At 45.3% G+C, this 8,303-nt stretch overlaps 1 pseudogene; it reads left to right on the plus strand.

Annotated features, from left to right (window-relative positions):
• Positions 1-6,434: 6,434 nt before the first annotated feature.
• Positions 6,435-7,193, plus strand: LOC127031799 (olfactory receptor 4D5-like; annotated as a pseudogene).
• Positions 7,194-8,303: the final 1,110 nt, after the last annotated feature.

Here is an 8,303-nt window from a genome sequence, read left to right on the forward strand (position 1 = left end):
AACATCAAAGACTGATTCAGAAAGATTGGGAAAGACTGGGTGTAAGTCTGGTCCCTCTTAGCCCCAGGAGCAAACAACGAACAAAACAAAAAGCACAAAAAAAGACTTCCCTCCACCAAGATTTGAAAGTATCTCATCTCCCTATTGGTCCTCTGGTTAGGTGTCAGATGGGTTTACTGAGCTTCTTAAGCCTTTACAGTTAAAAGAGACATTAGCCCTTAACCATCTGTTTATGACAGATGGTTCCCGCTGGGGAATAGGAATGGGAGTTTGCTTCTCAGGTCTGTGCAATGGCTGCAGACCATCAACTCACCAAGACCAGTGGAGTCAGGGCATAGAAGCTGATAATAAGAATCGTCCATGTAAAGTCGGCCTGTATAGAGAGTCACATCCTTTCCCTCTCTGCATTCTTCAGCAGGAGAAGTGAAGCCCAGTTCCTTCCACCTGGCTGTGTTTGTTTGCCAGCATTTGTTTGACATGCGACAATTGTACAAATACAACAGGACTTTATTTGCCTACTGGATCCTCAGTTACTGAGGTGTTCTGTGCATTTTTTGAATTAGGGCCAGGTTTTTAAAGATATTTAGACGCCCAAAGTTGCACATAGGAGCCTAGTAGAAATTTCATCAGTGCCTAACTCCCATAGGTTTCAATGTTTAGGTGCAGAGGTGCTTTTGAAACCCCTCTAAGTGTCAGTCTGCATCATTTGGAACCTAAATGCCTTTAGAAATCTGGATCCTATTGACTAAGATTTATGCTCCCTGGTAGAGATCAATGTTCAGCTGCTTGTACTGGGAATGGGTGCCTGAGTCCTCTAAACATCTTTGGAAATCTTAGCCTGGAAGCCCAACATACCTCAGCCAAAGAGTACATAGTTCCAAGCTATCTTCATGATTTAAGAGCCCAGGTCCCACCTTCTGACATAAGCCACCCGAGCTCAGGCCCAGGAGAATCAAGTGGGCTTGAGATTCCACACTGCAACATGCACACTGGTAATGTCAATGTGCTAGCTTGCTCCAAGCTTCAGTGTAGATATACCCTTAGGAGCCTAATTCTCATTGAAAGTTCATCGTCTACACGGCTTGTTCTCAGCACTGCTGAGTTTATCTCTGGATCTTTAAAGGAATGGATGTCTGACACGCTTAGTCTGCTTTGAAAAACTGGGCATTAGGTGCCAAACCTTAACCTGATTTCACAGAGTCGGATCTGGGATAAGTCCCTGGCTCTCAGTCCATTCCATCAGACCCAAAGTGGGATTTTCAATAATTTAAAAGGGCCAGATTTTCAAAAGTATTTATGCACATAAAGATGCAGAGAGGGTCTTAGTGGGATTTTCAAAAGTGCCTAAACTTCATACATGCCTAACTTCCATTGCTTTCAACAAGAATTATGTTCCTAACCTGCTCAGGTGTTTCTGAAAATTCCACTAGTCACCTATCTGCCTTTTTCGATGCCTAACTATTTTTAAAACTTGGCCATTAGGCACTTCTGAAAATGCAAATAAATACCTTTGTGAGTCCCAATCTAGGTCCTGAAAACGGAATGATTTCATTGTATATTAGACACCTAGGCTCTTTTGAAAATCCTACTAGGCACCTAAAGAACTTTAGCAATCTGGCTCTTCTGTAAGTCCCAGCATTAATTCCTCAGGAAAGGGACAAGAAAATTATTGACAGATAGAAGTCGTGGTTATTTTAAGTTCCTATGCACAAATGCAAGAAGCATGGGTAACAAGCAGCGAGAACTGGAAGTCCTGGCACAGTCAAGGAACTATGATTTTATTGGAATAACACAGACTTGATGGGATAACTGACATGGCTGGAGCACTTTAATGGATGGACATAAACTGTTCAGGAAGGACAAGCAGGGAAGAAAAGGTGAGGGAGTTGCACTGTTTGTAAGAGAGCAGTATGACTGCTCAGAGCTCCAGTATGAAACTGTAGAAAAATTTGAGAGTCTCTGGATTAAGTTTAGAAGTGTGAGCAACAAGGATGATGTCGTAGTGGGAGTCTGCTATAGACCACCAAACCAGGGGGATGATGTGGAGGAGGCTTTTTTCAGGCAACTAGCAGAAGTTACTAGATTGCAGGCCCTGGTCCTCATGGGAGACTTTAATCACCCTGATATCTGCTGGGAGAGCAATACAGCGGTGTACAGAAAATCCAGGAAGTTTTTGGAAAGTGTTGGGGATAATTTCCTTGTGCAAGTTCTGGAGGAACCAACTGGGGCAGAGCTGTTCTTGACCTGCTGCTCACAAACAGAGAAGACTTAGTAGGGGAAGCAAAAGTAGATGGGAACCTAGGAGGCAGTGACCATGAGATGGTTGATTTCAGGATACTGACACAAGGAAGAAAGGAGACAGAGGCGACTCCAGACACCAGGACGCCAAGCACGTGCTTCGAGTGGCATGCCTCTGAGGGCGCTCTGCCGGTCGCCGGGAGGGGAGCAGGCAGCTCTGGTGGACCTCCTTCAGGCATCCCTGCGGAGAGTCTGCTGGTCCCAGGGCTCTGGTGGACCTCCCTCAGGTGTGCCTGCGGAGGGTCTGCTGGTCCCACGGCTTCGGTGGACCATCCACAGGCACACCTGCAGGATGTCCACTGGAGCCGCAGGACCAGCGGACCCTCCTCAGGGACATCTGCGGGAGGTCCACCGGAGCCACGGGACCAGCGACTGGCAGAGTGCCACCCGCAGCGTGCCCCCGTGCTTGGGGCAGCAAAATGGCTAGAGCTGCCCCTGAAAGGAGAGCAGCAGAATACAGACCATGGAACTCAGAAAAACAGACTTTGACTCCCTCAGGGAGCTGATGGGCAGGATCCCCTGGGAAAATAACCTGAGGGGAAAAGAAGTCCAGGAGAGCTGGCTGTATTTTAAAGAATCCTTTTTGCGGTTGCAGGAAAAAAACATCCCAATGTGTGGGAAGAATAGTAAATATGGAAGACAACCAGCTTGGCTTAACAGTGAAATCCTTGCTGATCTTAAATGAGAAAAAGAAGCTTACAAGAAGTGGAAGATTGGACAAATGACTAGAGAGGAGTATATAACTATTGCTCAGGCATGCAGGAGTGAAATCAGGAAGGCCAAATCACACTTGAAGCTACAGCTAGCAAAAGATATTAAGAGTAACAAGACAGGTTTCTTCAGGTATGTTAGCAACAAGAAGAAAGTCAAGGAAAGTGTGAGTCCCTTACTGAACGGGGGAGGCAACCTAGTGACAGAGGATGTGGAAAAAGCTAAGCCCCTTACTGAACGGGGGAGGCAACCTAGTGACAGAGGATGTGGAAAAAGCTAATGTACTCAATTATTTTTTTCCCTCTGTCTTCACGAACAAAGTCAGCTCCCAGACTGCTGCACTGGGCAGCACAGTGTGGGGAGAAGATGACCAGCCCTCTGTGGAGAAAGAAGAGGGTCAGGGCTATTTAGAAAAGCTGGATGAACATAAGTCCATGTGGCTGGATGCGCTGCATCTGAGTGTGCTAAAGGAGTTGGCGGATGTGATTGCAGAGCCATTGGCCATTAACTTTGAAAACTCATGGCGAACAGGGGAGGTCCCGGAAGACTGGAAAAAGGCTACTGTAGTGCCCATCTTTAAAAAAGGGAAGAAGGAGAATCCGGGGAACTACAGCCCAGTCAGCCTCACCTCAGTCCTTGGAAAAATCATGGAAGAGGTCCTCAAGGAATGAATTCTGAAGCACTTAAAGGAGAGGAAAATGATCAGGAACAGTCAGCATGGAGTCATCAAGGTCAAGTCATGCCTGACTAACCTAATTGCCTTCTATGAGGAGATAACTGGGTCTGTGGATGAGGGGAAAGTAAAGCTTTTGATATGGTCTTCCACAGTATTCTTGCCAGCAAGTTAAAGAAGTGTAGGCTGGATGATTGGACTATAAGGTGGATAGAAAGCTGGCTAGATCGTCGGGATCAATGGGTTGTGATCAATGGCTCCATGTCTAGTTGGCAGCCGGTTTCAAGTGGAGTGCCCCAAAGGTCAGTCCCGGGGCCAGTTTTGTTCACTATCTTCATTAATAATCTGGAGGATGGCGTGGACTGCACCCTCAGCAAGTTTGCAGATGACGCTAAACTTGGTGGAGTGGTAGATACCCTGGAGGGTAGGGATAGGATAGAGAGGGACCTAGACAAATTAGAGGACTGGGCCAAAAGAAACCAGATGAGGTTCAGCAAGGAGAAGTGCAGAGTCCTGCACTTAGGACGGAAGAATCCTCTTCACTGTTACAGAATAGGGACCGAATGGCTAGGCAGCAGTTCTGCAGAAGAGGACCTAGGGGTTACAGTAAACGAGAGGCTGGATATGAGTCAACAGTGTGCCCTTGTTGCCAAGAAGGCTAAGGGCATTTTGGGCTGTATAAGTAGGGGCACTGCCAGCAGATTGAGGGATGTGATCATCCCCCTCTATTCAACATTGGTGAGGCCTCTACTGGATTACTGTGTCCAGTTTTGGACCCCACACTACGAGAAGGATGTGGAAAAATTGGAAAGAGTCCAGCGGAGGGCAACAAAAATGATTAGAGGGCTGAGGCACATGACTTCTGAGGAGAGGCTGCGGGAACTGGGATTGTTTAGTTTGTAGAAGAGAAGAATGAGAGGGGATTTTATTGCTGCTTTCAAATACCTAAAAGGGGGTTCTAAAGAGGATGTATCTAGACTGTTCTCAGTGATACCCAATGTCAGAACAAGGAGTAATGGTCTCAATTTGCAGTGTGGGAGGTTTAGGATGGATATTTGGAAAAATGTTTTCACTAGAAGGGTGGTGAAGCACTGCAATGGGTTACTTAGGGAGGTGGTGGAATCTCCTTCCTTAGAGATTTATAAGGTCAGGCTTGTCAAAGCTCTGGCTTGGATTATTTATTTGGGAATTGTTCCAGCTTTGAGCAGGGAGTTGGAGTAGATGACCTCCTGAGGTCCCTTCCAACTCTCATATTCTATGATTCTATGGTGGATAACGGGACATAGAGCTTCAGGGAAATTCAGTGTTAAGTTTGAACTTAAAAAGAAATGCAATATTTGAAAGAATGGAAATGCTCAGTTCAAAACAACCACACAACCTTAACTCTCCCCCTCTGGCTTCATTGTGAAATAATGAAACATGCATTCTGGGAGATACTTAGGCCTGGTATGCACCTAAAATGGAAGTGAGCCTAGCTACATCATTCAGAGCTGTGAAAATATCATGCCCTGTGCTACATAGTTAGAGCGACCTAATCCCACTGTAGCCACAGTGTGGTTGATGGAAGAATTGTTCTCTTAATGTCTGTATGGAGTCTCAAGAGGGTAGATTTACTACAGAGATGGAAAATCCCCTTCTGTGACTGTAGTAAGCATCTACACTGCAGTGGGAGGGCTTGTAGTGTAGACACATCATCACTCATCCATAAATAGGGGACTTATTTTTCAGTGTTCATTCGCTCCACTGTGCTTCACTCTTTACTGGACAGTGGTTTTGTTTACTCTGCCTAGGAAACATACTATGCACAGATGAAGACATGCATCAAAATTTTCTGATAAGTGAGATGCATGGAGGGTATTCACAAGATCTTCACCCATTCCATGTGCCAAGAGTTATACAAATGCTTCTAGATTCACTGCTAGGGTCTCTATACACACAAACTTCCTAGCACTGTTGAATTTACAGGAATCATCTGAGGATTTTACTTTGAGTAGAGTTCCCTATCTATGACCAACACCAGACAGAAAAGTGAAAGGAATGCAGCAATGTGTAATTTCTTAAAGTGCCCAGGATTATGTCTCCTTCCTAAGTTTGCGGGAGCAGTTGACTTCACAGTGGTGGGAGAAAGAAGGGAATTCCTAAAGGAAAAGACGACAACAAGAAACACAAATGTTGTCAAAATGGAGTTTAGATTGACAGTTGTTACCAGTAATTTAAGAATAGTAATACAAAAAAGCAAGTGAACATATTTTTCAGAAGTTGGTGGTGGATCAAAAATTTCAAAACAGTTCGGGGGAGGTTGGGCCTCTGTTATAAGCTGTATAGCTTAGCTGTTCGCAGACTTACCTTTGGAGTAGGATGACAGGTTTTGGTTTCCCTTTTTGCCTAATACAGAGAAAGGATTTGAATTTAGGTCTTCCATAAGAGAGGAGCACGCCCTGGGTTATGGGATATTGGGGTCTAGGGTTTACTCAATCTCTGCTCTTGAATCTCTGCTATTTTGTGTAAATAATTAAAGATAGACTGGAGCAACGATTGTATTTTGATTATCTTCATGACTACCTTAACCACCAAGCTATAGAATCATTCTTATCAGCTTTCTGCCACAAATACTAACAATCACTATGAATTGCCATTATGAAAGACAATGGACCTGGGACGCTACTGCCCAGTAGTTCATACACTCACCTAGCATGTGAGCCACCACAAATAGGGAGTACTTAGTACCTATTTAACCATCTACCCTTTTCCGATGCAACTACACTGCTATTTTTTGTGTGCTTTCCCAATCAGAAAGGGAATTCCTAAGCAAAATAATGCACAAAACAAAAACTTTATTAAGGTTGTGAGTGGGTGTCTGACCCACACATTCTTCTCCCACTTCATCGGGGGCACTGTGGTCTTCTTCCTAGTAGTGATCGCAGCTGATGAGTATGTGGCCATCTATAAGCCATAGCACTACCTGTCTATCATGAACAGAAGTATGTGCATGGGGCTGGTGGCAGGGGCATGGCTGGCTGGCTTTCTCCATTCCATTGTCCAGCTTCCACTGATCATCCAACTGTCCTTCTGTGGACTGAACACACTAGACAGTTTCTACTGCGAAGTCCCCCAAGTCATCAAACTGCCCTGCACAGACACTTATATAATGGAGTTTCTGATGGTCTCCAACAATGGGCTGGTCACTACAGGACCCTTCATCGAATTGCTCATATCCTACACCATCATCCTTGTCAAGATAAGGATACATGTCATGGAAGGGAAACACAAAGCCCTGTCCACCTGCGCAGCTCAGATCACACTGGTGAGTTTACATTTTGGGCCTTGTATCTTCATCTATGACCGGCCGTTCCAGAAATTCACCATGGACAAGGAAGTGTCTGTGCTGTACACAGTGGTCCCTCCAATGCTGAACCCAATGATTTACACCCTGAGTAACACTGAAATGAAAAGTGCCATCAAGAGGGTAATGGGAAGGTTCCTGTGCTCAAGGAGGAAAGTGAACTTCTAACAGATTTGTGTTGCAGGACAGTTGGGTGTTTTGCCTTTCTAAATACTTCCAAGATTTCCTAGGTATCTGGATGCTCAAATCTCATCAATTTTCATGGGATTTAGGCATGTTTAATCCCTTATGCAGCTTTGAGATTCTAAACCTTCAATCTGAAATTATACATATTTTTTTAATTTCAGAAGAAGACCCACATGAAGGAACCTGATTATAGCCCTTATGACAGGGGTGGGCAAACTTTTTGGCCCAAGGGTGACATTGGGTTTGTGAAATGGTATGGAGGGCTAGGTAGGGAAACCTGTGCCTCCCCAAAAACCCTGGACCCCTCCCCCTCACACTTCTCGCCCCCTGACTGCCCCCCTCATAACCTCCCCATCCAACTCCCCCTGCTCCTTGTCCCCTGACTTCAGGGAAGGGGGGACAGCAGAGGAGGTGCTGGGGGCTACCTTCCCCAGCTGGGAGCTCAAGGGCCAGGCAGGACGGTCCCACAGGCCAGATGTGGCCCGCAGGCCATAGTTTGCCCACCTCTGCTCTATGAGATAGAATTATTGGCCAAGATTTTCAGTCATTCAACGTTATGTACTTATATATCCTCCATAACAGAGTATCTGAGCGCTTCACAACCCTTAATCCTCACAACACCCTTGTGTGGTAGACAAATGCCATTGTCCCTGTTATACAGAAGGGGAACTGAGGGAGAAAGAGATTAAATGATTTGCCCAAAGTTACAGAAGAAGTTCCTGGAGGATGAAGGGAACCAGCGCGGGTCTTGACAGTGCCAAGTTAGTTCCTTTAAGATATAGATATTCAGGTCCGTCTGTAAAGGCATACACTTTAAGAACTTAGGTGTATTTTTGTCACTTAGCTAGTTACAGGGCTATAAAACAATGAATCAACATCACAGTCCACCTGTGTATGGGCCTTCTCTCACTAGGATAGTCTGAGGCCCAGTTCTCAGACTAAGGCCTTTGTCTAAGCAGCAGAGGCAGCCATATGTTTGGAAGGTACACTCACATCCTCACAGTCCAAACTAGTCACATGAAATAAGGTATTATTGGACAGTTAGAAATACAGTCCTTTCCTGATAATCACCACCAGATAAAGAGGGCTAAA

The sequence above is a fragment of the Gopherus flavomarginatus genome, chromosome 11, assembly GCF_025201925.1.
Source record: "Gopherus flavomarginatus isolate rGopFla2 chromosome 11, rGopFla2.mat.asm, whole genome shotgun sequence".
NCBI lineage: Eukaryota > Metazoa > Chordata > Testudines > Testudinidae > Gopherus > Gopherus flavomarginatus.